At 35.5% G+C, this 24126-nt stretch overlaps 1 long non-coding RNA gene and 1 pseudogene across 3 annotated transcripts in view; both read right to left on the reverse strand.

Moving 5' to 3' along the window:
* Positions 1–712: 712 nt before the first annotated feature.
* Positions 713–1099, reverse strand: LOC149842933 (small ribosomal subunit protein eS28 pseudogene; annotated as a pseudogene). The gene has a single exon (XR_016430832.1). The product of XR_016430832.1 is annotated as a small ribosomal subunit protein eS28 pseudogene (transcript).
* Positions 1100–9395: 8296 nt separating this feature from the next.
* The window catches only part of LOC149842934 (uncharacterized), a 60699-nt gene continuing 45968 nt past the window's right edge, over positions 9396–24126 (reverse strand). The window contains exons 1-3 of one of the 2 annotated variants that reach the window (XR_016430834.1): positions 22373–22780; positions 11876–11996; positions 9396–9727 (exon numbers count right to left, since the gene is read on the reverse strand). This is a non-coding gene — a long non-coding RNA (uncharacterized LOC149842934). Of the gene's footprint in view, positions 9728–11875; positions 11997–22372; positions 22781–24126 lie in introns of those variants that run through there. The other variant, XR_016430833.1, reaches the window with a different exon arrangement.

The raw sequence follows: 24126 nt of genomic DNA on the forward strand, positions 1-24126 counted from the left end.
GAAGCTCACCCGAGCCAAGAACCTTTGTTATTGTTTGGCTTGGCAAATTCAAACTACGAACCAAGCACATGCAGCCACTCCACAAGTGGTTTGTCTCATTTCCCAGACCTAGATGTAACATGGTCAGTCCCTCCAGGCCTACTGTAAACCCCTGGGCCTGATTATAAAAGTACTAGGGCCACACAAAACACAAAAAAATTGATAAGCGTGTAGCAATTTTGTGTAAAACACATACATAAAAACGCTATGCGAGAAACAATTTTGCAACACAGAAAATCACACGTGCTGTGATTTTCTGTGCATTTTGTGGTCCGAGTACTTTATACCTGATAATTGGATTTGCTGCAGCTTTTGCACCAGCTTTTATTGGACCCAAATACTAGGAATGACTCATAACCCACCTGTTTGGCCCACTAAGTTAACAATCAGGATGCGGTAGGTCAAAACACAACCCATAATTGTTTTAGAATAATAAAACTTTTGGGGGACTTAAACCACCAAATCAGAGACTGATGCAGAGCAAATTGTGAATCCAGGCCAAAATCATTACGGGGACCAAAATAGAAATGGTGATGGTGATCAAGACAATCAGATACTACGATACTACCTGTAGATACAAGTTTTTTATTGACACCAACCCAGACAATAAAAGAGGTGCAAACCACACACACACCCAAACCCCCATAACGGGTATCCAACTAATATCATCGGTGCTGCAAAAGCGAGATCACATCAAAACTTAATCCAGTACTAAAACACAAATCGGCAACGTACCCACAACGGGTTCTACAGCAGTGGCAAAGAACACCCTAGAAGCAATTGCAAACTCAAAAAGTATAAGCAGTACAAACCACCACTCCCTAGAAACATATCCAAAACCTTCACTAAGATTAAGATACCATCAGCGCAACCTCTTTGCTTCACGTTCAGACTCTAGCAGAGTAAGGATGTCACCTTCTCTGACAGGCCCTTTCGCATTCATCATGATGAGCCGATTTTGATCATCCAGAAACTTGACTCTTGCCTGAGTCACCTGACCTCTCGACCCTGTTCTTCCCATCACTTTGACGACAACTGCAAGCTTCACTTGAGAATCCATCTTGTATACACAAAAAAAAGTATTTGGCAGTAATAATATAAAGACTTCATGAAAATGCCACAAGACAACACGAAATTGAAAGTTATTCAAAACTATTTCAAGAATCCAGCTCACACTTGTCTCTTATAAATCATATATTTGTAAGTTACCAGCACCCTACAATTAAGAAAAGTACATTGATATGTGCATTTATGTTTGGCAACATCAATACTCCCCCTCCAGTGTTTTTGGATACACTGGTTGAGAATTTAGTTTCCTTATTTGGGTAAGTGAATAAAGGAAATTGTAAAATTACAATATCCATATTTTTCATCAAAACCACACCAGCCTTTCTAAAAGAATTCTTTTACCACTTCTTAAGTGATAATTTGAATTCTCAGCAGATTTGGTGTTTACTGATCATCTCAGTTCTATATTCTCTATTTTCTAGGAGTTCTAACAGTGCATTTGGGGTTTGACTGGAGAATTTAGGTGGTAAATAGGAATCTTATTAAAGTAGAGTTTTGAGAAACAGAAATAATGGAACACATGCATAATTAGTGAGCCCCATAATTTGAAAGAATCTAAATTACCACCTAGAGAGATGATAAAGAGAGTTTCCTTGAAAAATCCCGGTGTTGTCCATGTTCTTCAGAGAGTGAATAAGACTTCACAATTTTCTTTCTGGCTTTACCCAAACAAAAATGTTGCAGGATTGGCAAGAATTAACATCAATGAGAACTTTCATCCATGCAAAGGGACCCCAAATGCAACTGGTATTCTTTTACAAGAAAAAAGTAATAATAACTAACTCAACACCAATACTTGTCACAGTTAAACCATTAATTTGACTGTCCACTATTCTCTCTTTTATTCATCAACATGGTTGTTAGACATGGTTTATGTATTATTGGTTATCAATACTTCCCTATACAAAATATAATGGATCAAAAAACATAATATGATTCTTTCTTAACTATTTTCAACAATATTATTTGGTGTTTCTTAACGCATTTATCCACTACTAAACCCCATTCAATTTTTACAATTTTATATCTTTTAATGATACTTTTAAAATACCACCACCAATCTAAGCTGACCATGTTAAGTTGCAAGGCCGACAAACAGCTCATGTCAACTGCCAATGTACCCATAGTTATGTAATGGCACAATTTTGCATGTGTTCAAACATTGCACAAAATCAAATCATTAAATCAAGCCATGAATGAGTACTTATCTTTCGGGGTCAAGTCTTAGCCCAGCAATCGATTTGGCAACTCAGACAAGTTGAATTTGACTATTATAAGTAGGATTTCTCATAGAAATATATTAAGCAAGTGGTGCATAAGTTGTAGACCAATGCTCAATCATTTCTAGTACAGACAGGCTATATTAAGCAAGTAGACCAATGCTCAATCATTTCTAGTACAACTAGGCTATATTAAGCAAGTGGTGCATTATTCTCTATGTTCAATAAGAAAAATGAGTCCCTAAGAAAAACACAAAAGCTAAATTTATAGCAGTGCATGATACAAGACTCAAGTTTGTCTTCATTTCCTAGATAAATGAGAGCATAAAAAATAGAAAAGTGTTATGTCCATAATGCAAGGAAAAGTAGTAAAAAGATAGTTTCAATGTTCATATTAACATACAACTTATCATCAATGTGTAACCTAAAAATTATCAGTAAGCTTAAATACCAACACTAACATTATCCTAACCAGTATCCTTCAACAAGTGATGTTTTCAATTAAATTTCCACAAGTTGAATATTTTAGGAGATCAAAGCCTAGATAATGACTACTCCTTATCTCAAATTCAACATACACATTTACTTGGTCACAGTAAATAAGATCACCAAGGGATGTTGATATACTAAACCACCACAAGTAGATGACACCCTAGCATAGACTCCACGGTACACCACTCAACATAATGGAACATAAAGCATAATAAATTAAAGCATTTCAATCAAGCACATAGATTTGCTTGAACCCATTAACAGCTTTCCAGAGACAATGAACTAGGATGAAGTTGGTGTGCTGAACGTGATTGATATTGAATGCCATGCAATGTTGCAATTATCGTCTCAGAACCCATATCAGAAGGGTTGGCAATACGAGTGTATCGTATCGTACCGTATCATATCATAAGATACAGAAAAATCACATTTTAAAAATCACAAAAAAATACAAAACAATCAGAAATTATTTTCAAAAAAATTTAGAAAAGAACATAGAATAAAATAGAACAGAAAAGGAAATCAAATTTAAACATCATGAACAATTAAACATACACATGAACTACTATAACATGTGAAACAATATTGTAACAAACTAACAACTAACAAAACAAAAGGTCTACTATTAAAGAGTAACATTAGAAAGCAAACAAAAGAAAAAAAGTTTTGAATAAACAAATTACAACAATAGCATAATACAATAACTAAAAAAATTTAAAATATGATGACGAAGATAATTGAAACGCTTTTCAGTAGTCAAACTACAATATAAGTAAACTTAATTAGGAAAATTGATCATGAATAATTATGTAACAATTATTAAATATAAAAGCTATAGTTATGATGTTATAACAATGTATCCATTACATATACCAAAAGAATAAAGTAAAAAAAAAAGTAATGTCATTTGTAAGTAGTAAGCATTAAAAAAGAGAAGTTTCATAATGTTCTCATTAATTAGTTTTACTAATTACAATAAACTCAAGAATTGAATAATGTGTGCTCTTCCATAATAATATTTTTCTTCTTTCATTTCTTTCTTGTTTTCACTAATCACAATAAATTAAGAAGAATCTTTTATTTTATTTTGTTCACATAACTTATGAAATAAGTGAATAGGACCCTAATAAAATCATATTTATTTAAAAAGTTGTCACTAAAAGTAAAAAAGGATAAAAATAAACTGTTTGAAAATTTTCAACACAAAAAAGTGAAAAAGTTGTGGCATGTATCAGACTGATATGCTTTATTTTCCAATTTAAGAGGGTATATTGTATCGCATGGGCCAGCGATACTATGATATATCATATTATATCGTACGATACTGATAACACTGATGCCATGTCTCATCTCAAAGCCGTTCAACCACAAGTTAGGTTGTTTTTCTTTTTTAAAAATGACCCAAAATAGTAACCCATTGAAACTTCACGTGCAACACCCCATACATATGATGAAGCATCTTTAACATGACCTGCCCGCTTTTGTCTAACACCTATATAATGATCTAGAATTGTTTATGTAAAAAAGTGAAATATCATTGCTGAAAAAGGTACATTCTTATAAGATTTTATGATGAATTATTATAATTCCTCCCCACAACATTCAAGACAGCTTTTTAACCACAATTTGATACAATGCCAAGCCTAACAAGATATAACAGAATGAAACTGATAAATGTGAATGACCATTGTCAATCATCTGACTATTGTGTGGGGAGGGAACAAGCATGCCTTGAAAACGCCTCACAATGGCATTGTTCAAATAATAGAAATGCACTGCATGTTATCCATCCTATAAAATGGGCGCATTTCATCCATTTGATAAGAACTTGCAAACACCCCTCATTCTTCAAGATCAATTTGTTGAACTGGATGAACTAAACAGCTATTCAAATAAATCGCAAGATTTTATCAGTATTCCATTTAAAATAACATTTTCTACATTTTTTTTAAATGCAAAAGAGAAATTTTTAAATTAAAGGATGCAGTGGATGCACAACTTGTCTAGGAAGATTGATGTCTACAGGAGATCAACCTAACAGAAATAGTCATTTTAGACATTCTTTCAAAATTTTGAATTCAAAAAAGTAGTTAGAGGCCTATTAGGAACTCTAGATTCATTTGTAGCATCTCAGTTTCATTGTTAATAGCAGTCCAAATTATGTAAGCACGCCTCTCTTTGGAACAAATGTATCCTACACTCAGCTTTCTTCATAACATGTATATTTTTTATTGCCAAAGAAAATTCTAACCACTCTTTTCCCCAAAACAAAGATCACTATTGCATTCCAATCAGGGCGTTATCCCAAATAAACGTAGTCTTTAAGATGTCGTCCCAACTGCAGTATAACACAAATTCACTAGTGAGACACAAAACCTCCTAAAGTATCTGTTCTACCAATCAAAGATTAAGTTTTAATTTATCTGAAATAGTTCATACTCGGCGGCGTTATAGCAGTACCTTCACCAATCGCCATTAGGGCACTGTAATTCTTATGAATATGCTAATCCCTCTTCTTAAAACGTATTATCCAGCAAACGGATGGACTCACAGCGATTATCAAGCACCTCGATTTAACTGTGCGTAACAAAAACCTGAAACAAGTTCCAATAACAAACTTCTCGAACTACTCAAAAGAAGAAAAAAAACTACCTATTAGCATATTCCGACCAATATCCGGGAAAGGCTAAAACCCTAAACGGCAAAAAACACCAACGAATACAAAACCGAGAAAATTATCCAAAAAAAAATATGATGCCCAAAAACTAGAGAAAGAGATAGAGATATCTCACGGTAAAATACTGTGAGACCTCTTGATATCTCTCCGATCACCGAAAAAGTTTAGCGTTCCCTCTGCTGTGACGGAAAGCCCTCCTCGCTCTACAAGACAAAACCCTAACTCTAATTTGAGATGTCGCCCTTTGCTTCCCCCATTATAGTTGGAGAGGTTGCTTCAACGGTTCGGATGTTATCCGACACCCAACCTGAATCCGACTGCTATTACGAATCCAGTTAATTATGAGATTCAGATTTGACATAGAATTTTATAATCGAATTCGTGGATATCTGATTCTGACGGACATCCAGATCCACTTCATGTAAATAATCAGATTTGGTATTAGCCTTTCTCCATCTGAATCCGATTAGCCAATACGTGATTAGTCGAATTCAATAAAGGTTACATCCAACCGGAATCTCAACCGATCCAAGAGGTAGGGATGTGAATGGTTCAGATTCTGATAGGATGTTTCCAATACCATATCCTACTGAACAGATGTTGGCTAAACAGATTCGATTAGGATGGTGCTTTTTTTTTACATGTAAACAGATTCAGATATCCCTCAAATTTAGATAATTATTGGATTTGGTATCTAAAATACTAAAACCGTATCCACATTCACTTATAATCGAGAGCAAGTGATCTGACAAATCACTTTTAGAAAAGTGATTTGGCATCCTCACCGTCCACAACATAGGTAGTTGTGGGATAAAGCAATAGAGTGTGAAGATGTGAGTGACTTATAGATCACAGATCTGCTCTTCTTATAATCGGATATGGTTTTGGCTTACCAAATGCAATTAAATGGATAAAATTTGATTCATCGACATCCCTCCAAAGAGGGGTAAGAAAGTCTTAGACCAAAATAATAGAATTATCCAAAAACTATTTTAAAAACGACAAAAATATGCACTCCATCAGTAATTGAATCAAATCTAGTTTTTTTTTAATCAGACCATTTCAAGGATTTTTTTGTTTAGTTTTATTTTTAATAATTATATTAAAAAAAAGACTTAGCGAACCAATTCAAGACATATACTGCTTGATTCATGCTGTTTTGAATCGTTAAGGGCCTAATTGGATCTAAATCTATCAACTTCAGTCTGATTCAGATTGATTTTGATCACACTGGGATCAACGCAAAAGCAGAAAACTTCTCTCCACTTATTTTTTACTTTAAATCGTGCTGGAAAACGGGTCAGATCCATTTGGATCAGCAATCTAAGTAGGACCCACGTTTTCGAAATGTTCCCAGTAACGTAGTCCCAAAATCCCATTCTCGGTATTTTCTCAGCAAGGGAAAATATGGCAATAAACTAAAATTTTAAAACAAATATGAGTATATACTTGAAAATTGTAAGAAAACTTTGAAAACATATATACAATTTTTCAAATAATTAAAAACTATAAAAATGACAATGATATATATATATATATATATATTGGAAATAGGAGACATTAAAAAAAATTTCTTGATGATTTTGGGAAGTTCATTGCATGGCAAAGCCTCACAAAATAATGAAAAGATTTTTAAAAACTCACAAATAGTAATACATTAGCGCGATTAATATAAAACCTGTAAATTTTATTGTAAATCGATGACCATAAGTGTAGATCGACATAAAACCAACATGAAAGCTTGTTCTAGAATAATTATTATTTTTTAATATGAAAAACTTAGAAAGTGAGAGGTAAGAGAGAGAGAGAAACATTTAGGAAGCAAAAGAGAATCAATTTGGGAAATGAGGGGAAGTGAGCTTCCCATTAAAGGGAATCAAGTTTCTCAAAAGGAAGGAATTTCCTGCTTTGGGGAAAGCTAGTGTCCCCATGAAGCAAAAAACTTCTGGTAACTATGAGCGTCTCCATGAAGCAAAAAACTTATGGTAACTAGGAGTCTTTTGCTTTGCTTCCATGGGGCAACTATCTATTTGATTTTGTTTATTACACTGGGTTGTAGATGGTTTCTGTACGAAACCAGTATTTCACATTTTCTCTTTTCCAGTCAGAATATTGATATTGACAGGAAATGGCTCTTATTGTGTTCAAAATTCATGAATAGATCTTCTGCATCTACTAACGCCTTTACTTGCCTGTATACAAAAATGGAACTTTGATTCTTTTGAATATCACGTAATATTACAGATGCTCTTTGTGTCACGCTAAAGTACAAAGGGTTGTGAACCTCATTGGCATATATATGGGAAAACTGTGAGATCAGATAAGTTGATCTTTGCTCAGGAGTGTGCGGTACTGAGCAGTCCCTCCTGTAGAAACTCTTGCAGACTGTCATAACTTTGTGAGATAAATTTAGCAGTCTTTTGTCAAGTTGAGCATGATAGTTGCTTTCGTTATAACGTTTTGGGCTTGCAAGAACCTTTGAGGAACATCTGCCTTTTTCCCAGTTTCAAGTTTAAAATTATCTTACAAAGATATCCAGTTGTCCATAAACTGAAATTCATTGAGGGGAAAAAAATACAAAATTCAAGGGCTCTGAGTTCCCCTACCAGATATCCATGTAGAGATAATTAATATGCTCCACCTGCCTCCAAATTTTAAGGTGTTGGCGATGATCCATTCAAACTTAGTCGCCTCTGAATATTTGGGATTCACAGTGAAACTCGTTTCTACATCTGTGCAGTCATTGCAAGGATGCACGTGTAGAAGCCATTATTCTAGGAGATTAGCTGGTTCATGGACTTGTAGGTATATGTAATACGGAGATGATAGTTCCAGCTTTGTCTAGTTTCTTTGATGTATGTCATATTAGGGTAACTGATGGAAATTTGTAATGGTTTTTGCTTGACAATGGTATGGAGATATCTCCTTGGTGATACTTCCCCTTTACAGAGAAATCACGGGCCATTACCCAAGAACCTGACTAATGACAGTTGGAAACGGCTGCTAAAACCCAGTAGACTGAGGAGCAAAAAGAATAACATCCGTACGAGGGGCTTGCATTGCATCTAAGGGTGTCAACGGGTAGGGTTTGGTTGGGACCAGATTTTTGAGTATTGTATCTGATCCAGACTCGGGTCTACTATAAAAGAAATCATACTCAGACCCGATAAGAACTACATGAACCATACCCGGTAAAGTAATATTTTTTTTATTATTTTTACATTGAAAATTTGTGGGTCTTAATCAAAACTCAGGTCGGATCCAGGTCTGGTATAAAATTTCACAAACTATACCCGAGACCATGTACTAATCGGACCTAATTGCATCTGAGGTGTTCGGTATCCAAACCAAGTTGAGGTGTGACCTTGTGACACTATATCACAAGGCAACCCTTCCTCTGTCGCCCCCACCCCAAAGAGAACAATGTTACAAATCTCGAATCGATCAGAGGATTGGAAAATGCATGAGCTGGAACGATCGGATAAAAAAAAATCAGAGGGCACGGTTTTTCTTTGTTTTGCATAACTAAAAAAGAAAATACTAAAATGCTTGAAGTTTTGGATAACACCAAATAACAAAAAATCCAATCCGTACTTTACCTGTGGAAATGATCCACCATATAGAGCCCTAGACAATTATGTACGAAAAAACTAAGACCCACATTTTATCCTAAATGACTTTTACCATACATGATGTCCGATTTTCGAGAACAACGGTTCATATCACAGACTCAGGGATGATACGTGTCCACCTTGGAGTCATCACACGCATCAAGAGGGTCCCGCATTACTTTCAAGCATCAATTGCCAGTGTTGGTTTATTGCAGATGAAAGGATAAATCGGTAATCTGGGTGAAAATTTTGCTCATTTTTTTCAGTGAACGCTAGTGAATTTTATATGAACATTAGGTTGCACCTCACAATGTGAGAGTAACAAATACATCCAAAAGCAAGCATACCGGTAAAAAAAGGAAACCCACAAGTTGTAATAAGATTGAAATGGCAGATGATTGATTTTCAGCAAGGCTTATGGCTTGCTACAAGCAAATCTACTTAATAAACTCCCTTTATATGTAATCTGAAAAAGGTTGTAACAAAAAATCAAGCAATGAAATTCTTATTCCCTGCTGGCTAATACTGTTGATTCTGTAAACAGTATGATGTCAGGATTGGGGGCTCCTTGATGTGATGGATTTATGTAATCACTTTCCCAGTTAAGCAATCCAGAGCAACTGTAAATGCATGAAAACATCATATCATCAACAGAAAGTCACTGATACTAAAAATTATATAAAATATATCATGATAGCTTGATAATGGACACCATATTTTCCTAATTCTCGTTCATTCCATACAACATTTAGGGAGCAGGTTCCTTTCTTTGATCTTGGTTATGTTTGGTTAGGAGCTGTAGAGATAGAAAATTCTGTATTTGAGAGTGAGTTTTGAACACGCCAATAAGATCTGATGATAATCTAACCACTCCAAGATAAATTTCAAACAAATTAGCCAGCTAAAAATTCTCAACGTCCCAGCTATTTTCTTTGAGCAATACAAGCGGTGCAAAACAAAGATCAAAATCCTTTTTTCAACTTTTAAAGAAATAAATAACATTACTACTTGTGAAAGGTCTTATGATCATCTAACCGCTCCAAGATAAATCTCAAACAAATTGGGCAGCTAAAAATTCCCAAAGTCGCAGATATTTTCCTTGAGCAATACAACCGGTCCAAAACAAATATCAAAATTCTTAAATTCACCTTTTGAAGAAATAAACGTTACTGCTTGTGAAAAGATTCCTAGACAAAATCCTACACATCTCACTAGATTCTATGACGCCTCGATCAAAAGGAAGAGTTTCACAATACTCTAGTCAAAACTTTTTGCTCCCCAATCATTTAAATAGGCATCAATTTTTCTTCCATGAAATAGTGAAGGACGCCAATCTCTTCCAGATACTTTTTCATCAATTTAATAATCCCTTACATTTTAGGAATTAAAAAAAGCTTAATATTTTCTTAAAGGTAAGTTACAACGTATGTGTGTGTGTGTGTGCGCGCACATATATGCGTATTTATATATACTGTAATGTGTTTCTTATAAGGTTTGTGGATCAAGCTACATAGCTTGTTTAGTAAGAAACATGCTTTGAATCATGCATTGCAATGCCAAATAAGGCCTTTCAAGAGTTCAACAGACCACAATACAACAAATTTTTGTGATAAAAAAATTAGGGATTTTTATGCTTAATGACAATACATAGTGTGTTGGCTGCTAAGCAACAATGTTGTAGGCATCTATGGGGTTAAATTGAACCACAGTTACCAGAATAAGAAGGTGCAAAAGGCAATACATGAAGCATGTGTTTAAGAAATGCTTGGATGCATGAAATGTGATGTTTAGGAAGCGCAAGAAGGTAAGAAACAACAATAAAAATGAGTAGAATCAAAACATTGTGTGCTTTACTTAAGATGAATTAAGTAATTTTATAAAAAATATTCATTATGTACATAGATTTTATAATAAAGAAATAAATTTGGGAAAAGAAAGTACAATGCTTTTAACATGAGAAAGACATTTGTAATATCAAGTTAGTTCTTTTTCATCTCGGGAGATACACATTTTCCATTTCTCGAAAGCGAGATTCAGATGCACGCAATTTCACACTTTGCAAGTCAGCAACTAGGAAAACAAGCATTCAAGGTTTTAAGTAGCTTCTCATAATTATGGATCGAATAGAATTCACATATGACTTCCCACCAGATAGTATGGTACACACACATTTTAAACATTTCTATAACATTCAACTAATTGAAATTATCAAAACACCCTTCAGAAGGCGGCAGTTTGAAAATTTTGTCATTACTTTTAGGGTTGAAAATTTTAGATTGTAATTTTACAAATAAAATTACTATCTAAAAAGACAGCCCACCCTAGAAAGCAACAACTTAAATTTGAAAAAAAAAAATCACCTTGAGTGTTTTAGTAATTTCATTTAGTTTACCTTCGCTAAGCCATTCCCTATTTCATTGCGATTCAAATTGTTAAGCCATTCCCTATTTCATTGCTTACGGGCTACATTCACACTCACTAATAAAAAGATTGATGTGCAAAGGCAATGGAACAATCTCAGGCATGTATTATCAAGTGGCCCGTTTCCAAATCCACACACCCCACTTATTGCTAAAGATACTACTTTACAAAGGCCGACATAACAATATGAATCTATAGAACTCATTTGTTCAACCAGATACTAAAAAACCGCCATGGATATCTACAGATAGAGAATGCTAAGTTGAGAGTACCCAACTGCAGAAGCCTAAAAAAATGGAAGGGGAATGCGATAAAGAGTAAGAGAGAGGGCAAACGCAAAATCAAACCTCTTGAAACTTCTTGCGGAGGTCGGCGTCTTGGCTAGCAACGAAAAAGTGGCCGGGGTTGTTGCCCTTGACGATCGCCTCGATGCAGTCGGAAGCAGAATTCCGCTTCTCGTGCTTGCATCTGCAACCATCATCAAACTTCTTAAACACAACAACAAGAGAAAGAGAAAGAGAAAGACGAAGAAGAAGATGACAGAGACGATGATGAGAGACTTGGTGATAGTGAGGCTGAGGCGCGGTTTCCAGCGATTCAGAGAAGGGTTCCCCCACTTAATTGATATAGGAATAAAACGCAGTACAAGCTACAACAGTTGAACCTTACAGTGGAAATACAACTTATGCAATAAAAGAAAACCATGAAACTTATCCTATATTACAGTTTATTGTGTTATATAAGTATACTTCTAAAACCATCTACCATAAGAAAAAAGTTTACTAGGTTCAGTTATATAATCAAATCTATATGTAATCAAATCTATATGTGTATTAACATCCACTGAGTCGATTATATCCAAGAAAAACTCAGGGAAAGAGCTACCACCGTAGGTCTTAACAAAACCTTCCACACTACATCAATTCAGACCCCTTTTAGTGTCGTTCCACACACAGGAGCATGGATATGCAGTTTAATATCCTAAGCTGAAATCACAAATTGCCACATGGTAACCAACAAGGCTGATTTCACCAATAAATACCTATATCAGACACTGTCATGGCGGTTCAAATAAGATCCAGACTTTCATTATATAGCAGTCGACAACTACAAAATACGTTTGCAATACATTAAAAACAGAATTTCTTACAATTTCAATGCACTTACAATATAAGCAGTGGTTAACCTATGCTATGTACATAAGAGGCAATACATTGGGTTATTTGTTTCATCCTTGTTTTAAAAGATTTATCATTGGCAACAACAGACACCTTAATTGAATTAGTAAAACCAACAAAGGAACAAACTTTCATAGTCGTATGAATAAAAGACCATTTAATGCTTGAGTAGAAGCAGCTGCAACCCTGTTACGTTTTACAGCAGTATTATGGTGTAAACTTCAAATTGCAACCAGAAACTAATCTCTAGTAGGTAGATAACAGGAAAATCATTGAACTCTTGTTTTCCTTCTGGGTTTAATAAGTTTGCCCTTGGCCGCATCTAATTTCTCAAGTGATTCGATAGCAAGAATACCAAATCCTTACAGGTGGGAGTGGACAGTAAAATTTTCAATTAACTGCAATCCAGGATCTTACTTTAGTAAAGATCAGAAAGTAGTTCAATCGATCGACGTTGGTAGTCAAAGAAATAAATCGGAAGTTACTAACATTTTTATGTTAAACTTAGACAAATACTCTACTCTGAATAGCACTGTGTAGACACGTAAGTTCAACTAAAAAAAACACTGAGCACCATGATACTCTACCTAATCGGATGAAAAAGAGAGATACAAGAAAAATGGCATGCATGATAATAAAAAAAATAGCAAGGAATCTGGATCACCATTTAGCAACCTAAGTTCCAATCCTCATTAGCTATCCAAATAACTTCTTGATCCACCTAATACAGGGGTTGTCTAGATTTAGGGATATAGGATGATTGTATGCATGTGTACAGTGGCTAAAAATGAATCGCTAATCGATCCCCAATTCCTCCGCACGTGAAGGAGCGAAAATGCAACGAATCATCGCATACTTGAACAAAATATACTGCAAAAGCATAGAACCTTACGGTTACCGATTCCCAAACAACCAAGGTAACTTGGATCATGGAAATGAACTCAACGCAGGATCAGAAACAATCGCACCTCAGTTATATGAGCAAAATAAAACAAATATCAAGTCAGATTATAAATCCCACTGATTAATTCAATCCGGATTAGGCACACTGCAGAAAACATAGTAAAACCTACATTACATGCTTGCTATGCAGTACACTCGCAAAAACACAGTAAAACCCCACCTTTGAACCGAAAACCCCCAAATTTGTTCCATTGCTTCCCTCTAGCTGTCGTGAAACCGAGCCCTCTTCATGCCGACTCCGCGAACATGAACGAGAGAGATGAAAATCCGAGATAACCCTCGCCGCCATGTGTCTTTTCACCGGCTGGGGCAAGAAAGAAAGGAAAACCAGAGGGAGAGGAAGAGAGAACAAAAAGGGAGAGGGAGGAGGGTTTTAAAAAGGTGAGGGAGAGAGAGTTAGAGTAGAAATGGGGAAGATGATCGGGGAGGAGGGCGAGAGATCGTGGGGATCGGTTACCCCACTCTCCAGCGGCTGCGTGAAACTGCAGCCCCCCCCCTTCTTTTTTATTTCAAACGCAAACCCTTTTTAGGGTTTGCGTGTTTTTTTTATCGTGAGTTTTTTTTAACACACATACGAGTATGGGTCTGGGTTGACCGGACTCGTGACCAGCGACACCCCCCTCCCCCCCCCCCTCCTCGTTAGGTTCACTCTTGGGCCAATCCAGATCCATCCGTGGATCTGAATCTTCTAATTTTTTTTCATTTGGGTCGCCCTCATGGTGACCTGTTTAAACTTTGGGTCCAAAGTAAAACCTACCGGATCTACGGTTCCAAAACTTTTGATTTGGACCATGTCCTAATGGATGCTATGGTTCTAAGACCCAATGCATTTATGGATCCAATTAAGCAAATTCAGGTTCATCCAAGGATCTGAAACATTATAAAATTTTTGGTACAATTTTGAATAAAATATTATGGATCCCAAGTAATCTTATTTTGGATTCAAGTAGAATTTTAACTGAACCAGAGTATTACCGATATAAAATTGACATTGAAAATTAAGGGTCCGACGTCCAAGATCCAAATAAAGTAATGTGGATCTAAAAATCGCCTAGGCTATTACAAATTCCAATAAAGTGTTATAGGTCTAAAATAGAAATTTTTTCATTAACATTTAATTTAAACTTCGTGGATCCACTGAATTCATCCTGGATCCAGTATCCCATATGACCATGATATTGAGGATTCAATATGAGAGATCTCATCCATTTGACCTAAAAAATTATTAAATATCCAATCTAATGTTCATGATCCAATATCTAGGATCCAAATATAATATCAAAAATCCAAACAGGATATTATGGATTCGATATTGAAGATCCCAACAAAATATCTGAGATCTGAATATGAATAAATAAATAAAACAACAAAATATCTTTGTTCCAGCTTAAGTACGAAAATTTCAAGTTTATTTATCTGATAAAATTCATGGGTATTACAAGATCACCCTCTTTCTTCTGGCGTCCTGGATATTCTTTGTGGATAAGGTTGGTTTGTAAGCTAACGTGCCCAGAATTGTTAACTTGTTTTTCTTTCTAAAAAGAAATTGCTTTCGCTGACGTCATTAAAACCAAACTCTGAAATTTGAAAGGTTTTCTCTAAATGTTTTTAAAATTTATAAGTTAAAATTTTTGGGGTGTTACATAAATAGCAGTTAATGTTGCTTCGGCCCAAAAAAAACTTTGGTACCTAGTGTGTAATGAGTAACGTTCTTGTTGTTTCTATCATGTGCCTATGTTTTCTTTCAACTAGACCATTTTGTTGAGGATTATAAGGACATGATTTTTGACGTGAAATCTCATATAAGTTTAAATAATCTTTGAATTCTTTTGATAAAAACTCTCCCCCTCAATCGGTGTGAAATATTGAGATATCATCCTTAAATTGATTTTTGACCAGATGTTTAAGAAAATCGCAGTTTAACCATTAATTTGACTGTCCACTATTCTCTCTTTTCAGTTGGTGCATCGGTGTTGTTCATCAACATGGTTGTCAGACATGGTTTATGTATTATTGGTTATCAATACTTCCCTATACAAAATCTAATGGATCAAAAACCATAATCTGATTCTTTCTAAACTATTTTCAACAATATTATTTGGTATTTCTTAACGCATTTATCCACTAATAAACCCCATTCAATTTTCACAATTTTAAATCTTTTAATGATACATTTTAAAACACCACCACCAATCTAAGCTAACCATGTTAAGTTGCAAGGCCGACAAACAACTCATGTCACTTGCCAATGTACCCTTAGTCATTTTGCCTGTGTTCAAATATTGCACAAAATCAAATCATTAAATCAAGCCATGAATGTGTACTTATCGTCTGGGGACAAGTCTTAGTCTAGCAATCAATTTGGCAACACAGACAAGTTGAAACTCACTATGATAAGTAGGATTTCTCATAGAAATATATTAAGCAAGTGGTGCATAAGTTGTAGACCAATGCTCAATCTTTTCTAGTATGGACAGGATATATATTAAGCAAGTGGTGCATTCTGCTCTATGTTCAATAAGAGAAATGAATCCCTAAGAAAAAGACAAAAGCAAATTTTATAGTAGTGCATGATACAACACCCAAGTACATATTCCTTTCCTAGATAAATGGGAGCATAAAAAACAGAAAAGTTTTATGTTCATGATGCAAGGAAAAGTAGTAAAAAGATAGTTTCAATATTCATATTAACATACAACTTATCATCAATGTGTAACCTAAAACTCATCAATAAGCTTAAATACCAACAATAACATTATCCTAACCAGTATTCTTTAAGAAGTGATGTTTTCAATTAAATTTCCATAAGTTGAATATTTTATGAGATCAAAGCCTAGAGAATGACTACTCCTTATCTCAAATTCAACATACACATTTACTTGGTCAGAGTAAATAAGATCTCCAAGGGATGTCGATATACTATGTCACATGGGTGCGGCAATATATATATAATATATATATATATATATATATATAAAGTCCAAAAGTTGGACATAAATGACCCTGGGTGTGTTGACTGCACCCACGGTCAAGTTGACTGCATCGGGTGTGACACCTAGTTGGAGAATCCCTGTGACATATAGGGCAAAAAAAAAATTCTTGGCAATTTTTTTTAAGTTCAAGAATTGGACCAAAATGACTCTGGGTGCGTTGACCGCACCAAGGGACGGGTTGACCGCACCCGCACTGAATCCCTGCGACATAGTTGATATACTAAACTACCACAAGTAGATGGAACCTATGTCACATGGGTGCGGTGTGGGGGTGCGGCGCTTTAAAAAACCTTGGGTGCGCGGGTGCGACAATATATATATATATATATATATATATATAATTTTTAAGTTTTATCAGTTAACAACATTAACACTAATGAAATAAAAAACAATTATTACAATATCATGAAATCAATTCATCATGCATGAAATAAATCAAATTAACAATCTACAATTTTGTTCTTCATCATAAAAACTAACACCACAATTAAATCAAGTAAAAACCTCAACAAAGTGTTGCACAACTCAACAACTACAACAACAACAAGCAACAATATGTTGTATCAGGTAAAAGCTCCAACAAAGTATAAATGAAATAGAGAATAACATCACACACAAGCAGTCAACACTAAAAAATGGATGGTAAACCAACTAAAAAACATTGACTTAGCCGAAAGAATAGCATTAAAACATGAAGAAATACAATACCAATGCTAAATGTATAAGCACACTGCCCAAACTCAACACAAAGAAGGTCGTGCCCAATATAGCCTAAAACTAGGCAATCGCCTGCAAGAACCCTCTCAAAAATACATTAAATCTCAATCAAAGTGTGAAATCTATTTACACAAACAATTTTCTCACACTTCCATATCAAAAATGACCTGAATGATGCTATTATCCCAACAAAAAACACTAAAAATTGATCAGATTTCTTGAATCTTGTCAAGGATGTTTTTACAATCCAGCAATCCTTGGAAAATTCACCAAAAATCCAATACTTCTCCAAATCACCTAAAACTTGGTTAAAAAATCTTCTAAAAACACAAGCTAGTGAATCCCCTACTCAAAACCCTCAAAACTGACATGATTGTACCACTAAACTCCTCTTGTGATGATGTCAACACAGTGATGACATCAACATAGCACTGGCCCGAAGGCCGTGCAACTGCGAAGCGTCATCTGGCGATTCCGACATTGAAAATATTAGTGCAGGAAGGAGAGTTGTTTTGACTCCTCACCTAAGCTAACACATACCGAACATTTGAAAGCCCACATAGCAGCAAGGGAACCAACAATGACAGAACACTGCAGTGTGGCCTGCCAAACCGCATGCCCAAGCCCTCTGGCAAGATGCACAAGGAACCTTGCAGTTGAAACATTAGCACTGAGTAGGGACACGATTTCGCTGCAGCAAAGGGAAAGGAAACACAGAAACCCAAAAAAGCACAAACCGTGCGCACAAAGACCCCGACATTCTAAGAGGGAGAGAGCAAAGACAGAGAGGAGAGGAGGAGAGCAGAGGGGAGTCAGGGGCATACCTGGAGTGGTCGGCGAAGAGCAGAGGAAGTCGGAGAGGAGAAGAAGGGAAGATTAGGACAAAAAAAAATTGCCCTAATCGACCCCTCTGCAGCCCATTTCATCGGGCGGAATTTTTTTTAATAAAAAACTGGACCAAAATAACCTTGGATGCATTGACCGCAACCAAGGTCGGGTTGACCACACTAGGTGTCGCACCCACATCGGGTTGACTGCACCGGGTGCCGCACCCGCATTGCGTAAACTCCACAGTCCACCACTCAACATAATGGAACATAAAGCACAATAAACTAAAGCACTTCAATCAAGCACATAGATTTAATTGAACCCATTAATAGTTTTCTAGAGACAAAGAACAAGGATGAAGCTGGTGTGCTGAACGTGATTGATATTGAATGCCATGAAATATTGCAATTATCGTCTCAAAACCCATATCAGAAGGGTTGGCAATTCCGGTGTATCGTATCGAACCATATCATATCGTAAGATACGGAAAAAACACATTTTGAAAACCACGAAAAAACATAAAACAATCAGAATTTTTTTCCAAAAAAATAGAAAAAATAGAAAAGATCATAGAATAAAATAAAAAAAAAAGAAATCAAAATTAAGCATTATGAACAATTAAACATACACATGTACTGCTATAACATGTGAAACGATATTGTAACAAACTAACAACTAACAAAACAAAAGGTTTACTATTAAAGAGTAACATTCAAAAGAAAACAAAAAGAAAAAGAGTTTTGAATAAACAAATTATAACAATCGCATAATACAATAACTAAAAAAATTAAAAATATGGCCACAAAGATAATTAAAACACATTTAAGTAGTCAAACTATAATATAAGTAAACTTAATTATGAAAATTGAGGATGAATAATTATGTAACAATTATTAAATATAAAAGCCATAATTATGATGTTATAACAATGTATCCATTACTTATACCAAAAGAATTAAGTGAAAAAAAAGTAAAGTCATTTGGAAGTAGTAAGCATTAAAAAAGAGAAGTTTCATAATGTCCTTATTAATTAGTTTCATTAATTACAATAAACACGAGTTGAATAATGTGTACTCTTCCATAATAATATTTCTCTTCCTTCATTTCTTTCTTGTCTTCACTAATCACAATAAACACAAGAGTTGAATAATGTGTGCTCTTCCATAATAATATTTCTCTTCCTTCATTTCTTTCTTGTCTTCACTAATCACAATAAATTAATAAGAATCTTTTATTTTATTTTGTTCACATAGCTTATGAAATAAGCGAATAGGACTCTAATAAAGTCATATTTATGTAAAAAGTAGTCACTAAAAGTAAAAAAAGGATAAAAATAAACTGTTTGAAAATTTTCAACACAAAAAAGTGAAAAAGTTGGGGCATGTATCAGATCGATATGCTTTATTTTCCAATTTATGAGGGTATATTGTATCGCATGGGCCAGCGATATTGTGATACATCATATCATATTGTACGATACAATACGATACTGATAACACTGATGCCATGTCTCATCTCAAAGTCGTTCAACCACAAGTTAGGTTGTTTTTCTTTTTTCAAAACAACCCATTGAAACTTCGGGAGAAACACCTCATACATATGATGAAGCATCTTTAACATGACCTGCCCGCTTTTGTCTAACACCTAAATAATGATCTAGAATAGTTTGTGTAAAAAAGTGAAATATCATTGCTGAAAAAGGTACATTCTTATAAGATTTTATGATAAATTATTATAAGTCCTCCCACACAACATTCAAGACTGCTTTTTAACCACAATTTGATACAATGCCAAGCCTAACGAGATATAACAGAATGAAACTGATAAATGTGAATGACCATTGTTAATCATCTGACTATTGTGTGGGGAGGGAACAAGCATGCCTTGAAAACGCCTCACAATGGCATTGTTCAAATAATAGAAATGCACTGCATGTTATCCATCCTATAAAATGGGCGCATTTCATCCATTTGATAAGAACTTGCAAACACCCCTCATTCTTTAAGATCAATTTGTTGAACTGGATGAACTAAACAGCTATTCAAATAAATCGCAGGATTTTATCAGTATTCCATTTAAAATAACATTTTCTACATTTTTGTTAAATGCAAAAGAGAAATTTTTAAATTAAAGGATGCAGTGGATGCACAACTTGTCCAGGAAGATTGATGTCTACAGGAGATCAACCTAACAGAAATAGTCATTTTAGACATTCTTTCAAAATTTTGAATTCAAAAAAGTAGTTAGAGGCCTATTAGGAACTCTAGATTCATTTGTAGCATCTCAGTTCCATTGTTAATAGCAGTCCAAATTATGTAAGCACGCCTCTCTTTGGAACAAATGTATCCTACACTCAGCTTTCTTCATAACATGTATATTTTTTATTGCCAAAGAAAATTCTAACCACTCTTTGCCCCAAAACAAAGATCACTATTGCATTCCAATCAGGGCGTTATCCCAAATAAACGTAGTCTTTAAGATGTCGTCCCAACTGCAGTATAACACAAATTCACTAGTGAGACAAAACCTCCTAAAGTATCTGTTCTACCAATCAAAGATTAAGTATTAATTTAACTGAAATAGTTCATACTCAGCGGCGTTCTAACAGTACCTTCACCAATCGCCATTAGGGCACTATAATTCTTATGAATATGCTAATCCCTCTTCTTAAAACGTATTATCCAGCAAACAGATGGACTCACAGCGATTATCAAGCACCTCGTTTTAACTGTGCGTAACAAAAATTTGAAACAAGTTTCGAAAACAAACTCCTCGAACTACTCAAAAGAAGAAAAAAACTACCTATTAGCATATTCCAACCAATATCCAGAAAAGGCTAAAACCCTAAACGGCAAAAAACACCAACGAACACAAAACCAAGAAAATTATCCAAAAAAAAAATATGATGCCTAAAAACTAGAGAAAGAGATAGAGAGATCTCACGGTAAAATACCGTGAGACCTCCCGATATCTCTCAGATCACCAGAAAAATTTAGCGTTCTCTCTGCTGTGACGGCAAGCCCTCCCCACTCTACAAGACAAAACCCTAATTTGAGATGGCGCCCTTTGCTTCCTCCATTATAGTTGGGGAGGTTGCTTCAACCATTCGGAGGTTATCTGACACCCAACCCAAATCCGGCTGCCGTTAGCTGGATTTGGAAAATACTAATCCAATTAATTATGAGATTCAGATTCGACATAGAATTTTATAATCGAATTTGTGGATATCTGATTATGATGGACATCCAGATCCAATTCATGTAAATAATCGGATTCAGTATTAGCCTTTCTCCATCCGAATCTGGTTAGCCAGCACCCTAAGGTTGCACGCTGCCCCGTGCATCACCCTGGTGATGCACAAATATCAAGGTTCCCGATTCCAATGAAATATTTCTATATACCTATTGGAATCAAATCCAATACAGGGAAATGATAGAAAAAGAACAAAGAAAAGAATTATAAGATGAATGCATAATATGATCATTGTGGATGACAATGAAATAGACCAAGAAACAAATTGATGATGACAACAATAATGGCAAATGGTGAAAGAGGGTGAAATCAAAAGCATTTCACCTAACCCCCAAAAAGCAATCGAACTCGGTTCATGGAGGCAAGAATGGCCTAAGAAAGCGACTTCATGATGGAAATTAGACAAAGATAAGTTTAAATTATCAATAATTAAAGGAGAAAAACTTTGGTTGTAAAGAAATCATGAAATGCCGAAAACATGATCTTAATAATTTCCAACGAAATTCAATACCAGAGAGATTGCTTAATCAAAGCAGCAGTCACAGAAAAGAAAGATCGAAGAATCCAATTCACGAAAATTCAAAATCGACCATCAAAGATAAAAGAAAGGATTTACAACCACTGCATTGCGTTGTTAGTGAAATCCTTAACTAAATAAAAACTCAGAACTACCAAGCTACAAAACAATCAAGTGCAGGATGAAAACAAACTTAAAAAAAAACAATCACAGGATGACAAAGGGAACCACCAACAAAACAGATGACCCTACTTTACACAGTTCAACAATGTTGAACGACTAAAACATCCCCGCCGAAATCACCTCGGTGGAACACGACCGTCCACCTCAATTGAACAATACTCCAACAAGAAAGAAGAAAGCAGGTTATAGAAGGGAAGTTGGGGAGAGGCTCACCCGAGAAAAAATCCGGCGAAGGGTGGGGCTCGGCTGGGTCAGCAGGTGATGGCAATCTGTCGTTGTCCTCCAGCGATAGATGCCCTAATAAGGGAGGAATGATGGTGGCGACGGGAGACCCAGGCGGCGGCCACGAGTCACGGCACCGCTTCCGATCAGCGCTCGGACGAAAAGGGAAATGTGGCGACAGACTAGATAGGAGAGAAGAAGAAAGAAGGGGAAGAATAAAAAGAAGGTGAGGAAGGGATGGGGTCCACAGGCGAAGGTCGGCGACGACCCGATTCCGTCCGGTCTCTGGTCGAGGAAAGGAAAAGAGGAGGAGAAAAGGATTCCGGCTGCTGCGTGCGAGAGGGGAGAAAGGAAACAGAGGAGGAGGCGGTGGTGGTCACAGTTGCGGCGCGGCTCCGACCGATTGGTGAACGGGGAAGGAAGGAGGTGCAGACGCGGAGAGGCCGGTCGACTGCGAACAGTAAAGAGGAGAAGAAGGAGGTGTCGCAGGGTTCACGACAGCGGCACAAGGTCGGCCGTTGACCTGCACCCAGACGGGGAAGAGAAAAAGGTGAGGAGAGGGGTCGGCGACAACACTGCTCAGGTCGGATCGCAGACGGGGGGGGAGGGGGGAATCGGGCTGCGTGAGAGGGAAGGTGAACAGTAATGGGGAACGAGGGTTTAAGTTAGGGTTTATCGGGGTTAACGGTTGTGGTATCGGGTCCGAATCGAACCCGGTTCAGGCCCGACCCGAGAACACTAGAGAAATGATAAAGAAAAAATAATAAATTATATATGTATATATAAAAAAAATGCAACAAAACCATTAGTAATTTAAACCTAAGCTTTAGTAACAAAATGGTCATATCTAAGTACGAAAATAAAAAATTTAATTTCTTTGAAGGTTAATGATTATATTTTAGACACAATTTTGGTTTTAAGGATAATATTCCATTAAATTAAAATATTTCTTAAACTATTTTTTTTATGAATAAAAACTCTTTTAAGAAATTATTACGAGAACCATTAAAATGTATCCCGTTAAGTTTGAAACAACTTAAAAAAATAATGCTTAAATGGGTTTGTGATTCATTAAAATGTTTAACTCAACTATTATTATAATATTTTATTTATATATTTATTGGAATGACCATTTTACCCTTCATTGTCAGAGAGATAAATTTAAGTATGTAAAATACATCAAATTTACAATAAAAGATAAAAATACATTTTTAACTCGAATTAAAGTAATTTCTTTATTTATTTTCTCTTAAAAATTTAGAGGTTTTACATATAAACCTGAATCATTTTTGCAAAAGGTTATTTCAAAAGCTCATTTAATCTCATTCATGAGACGCTCCATTTTCAAATCCTTTTTCAAGCTTTAGGGACCTCATTTTCTCACCTTTTGCAACCTCAATCCATGAGGTATCGACCATGGTTTCCTCAATTTCATTTCTCGAGGACTCCATCATTTCCATCCTCATTCAGGTAAGGGTTAAACCCGAGACTCATTCTATGAGGTATTTTCATCTCATCCAAGTCAAGGGCCAAACCTAAATTTCTGCAAAAGGGTCATTTCAAAAGCTTATCTTGGCTCAATTATGAGACTTCTCCTCTATCGATATCACTTTCCAAATCTTTGGTGATCTCATTTTTATCGCCTTTTGCAATCTCACTTCGTGAAGGTCATTTTCACATTCAATTCTTTCACACTCAGTTCAGATTTTCTGACTGAGGCATTTTTATTTTTTAAATTTGGTGTA

This window comes from Nuphar pumila, chromosome 3, assembly GCF_984573655.1.
Source record: "Nuphar pumila chromosome 3, dmNupPumi1.hap1.1, whole genome shotgun sequence".
Taxonomy (NCBI): domain Eukaryota; kingdom Viridiplantae; phylum Streptophyta; class Magnoliopsida; order Nymphaeales; family Nymphaeaceae; genus Nuphar; species Nuphar pumila.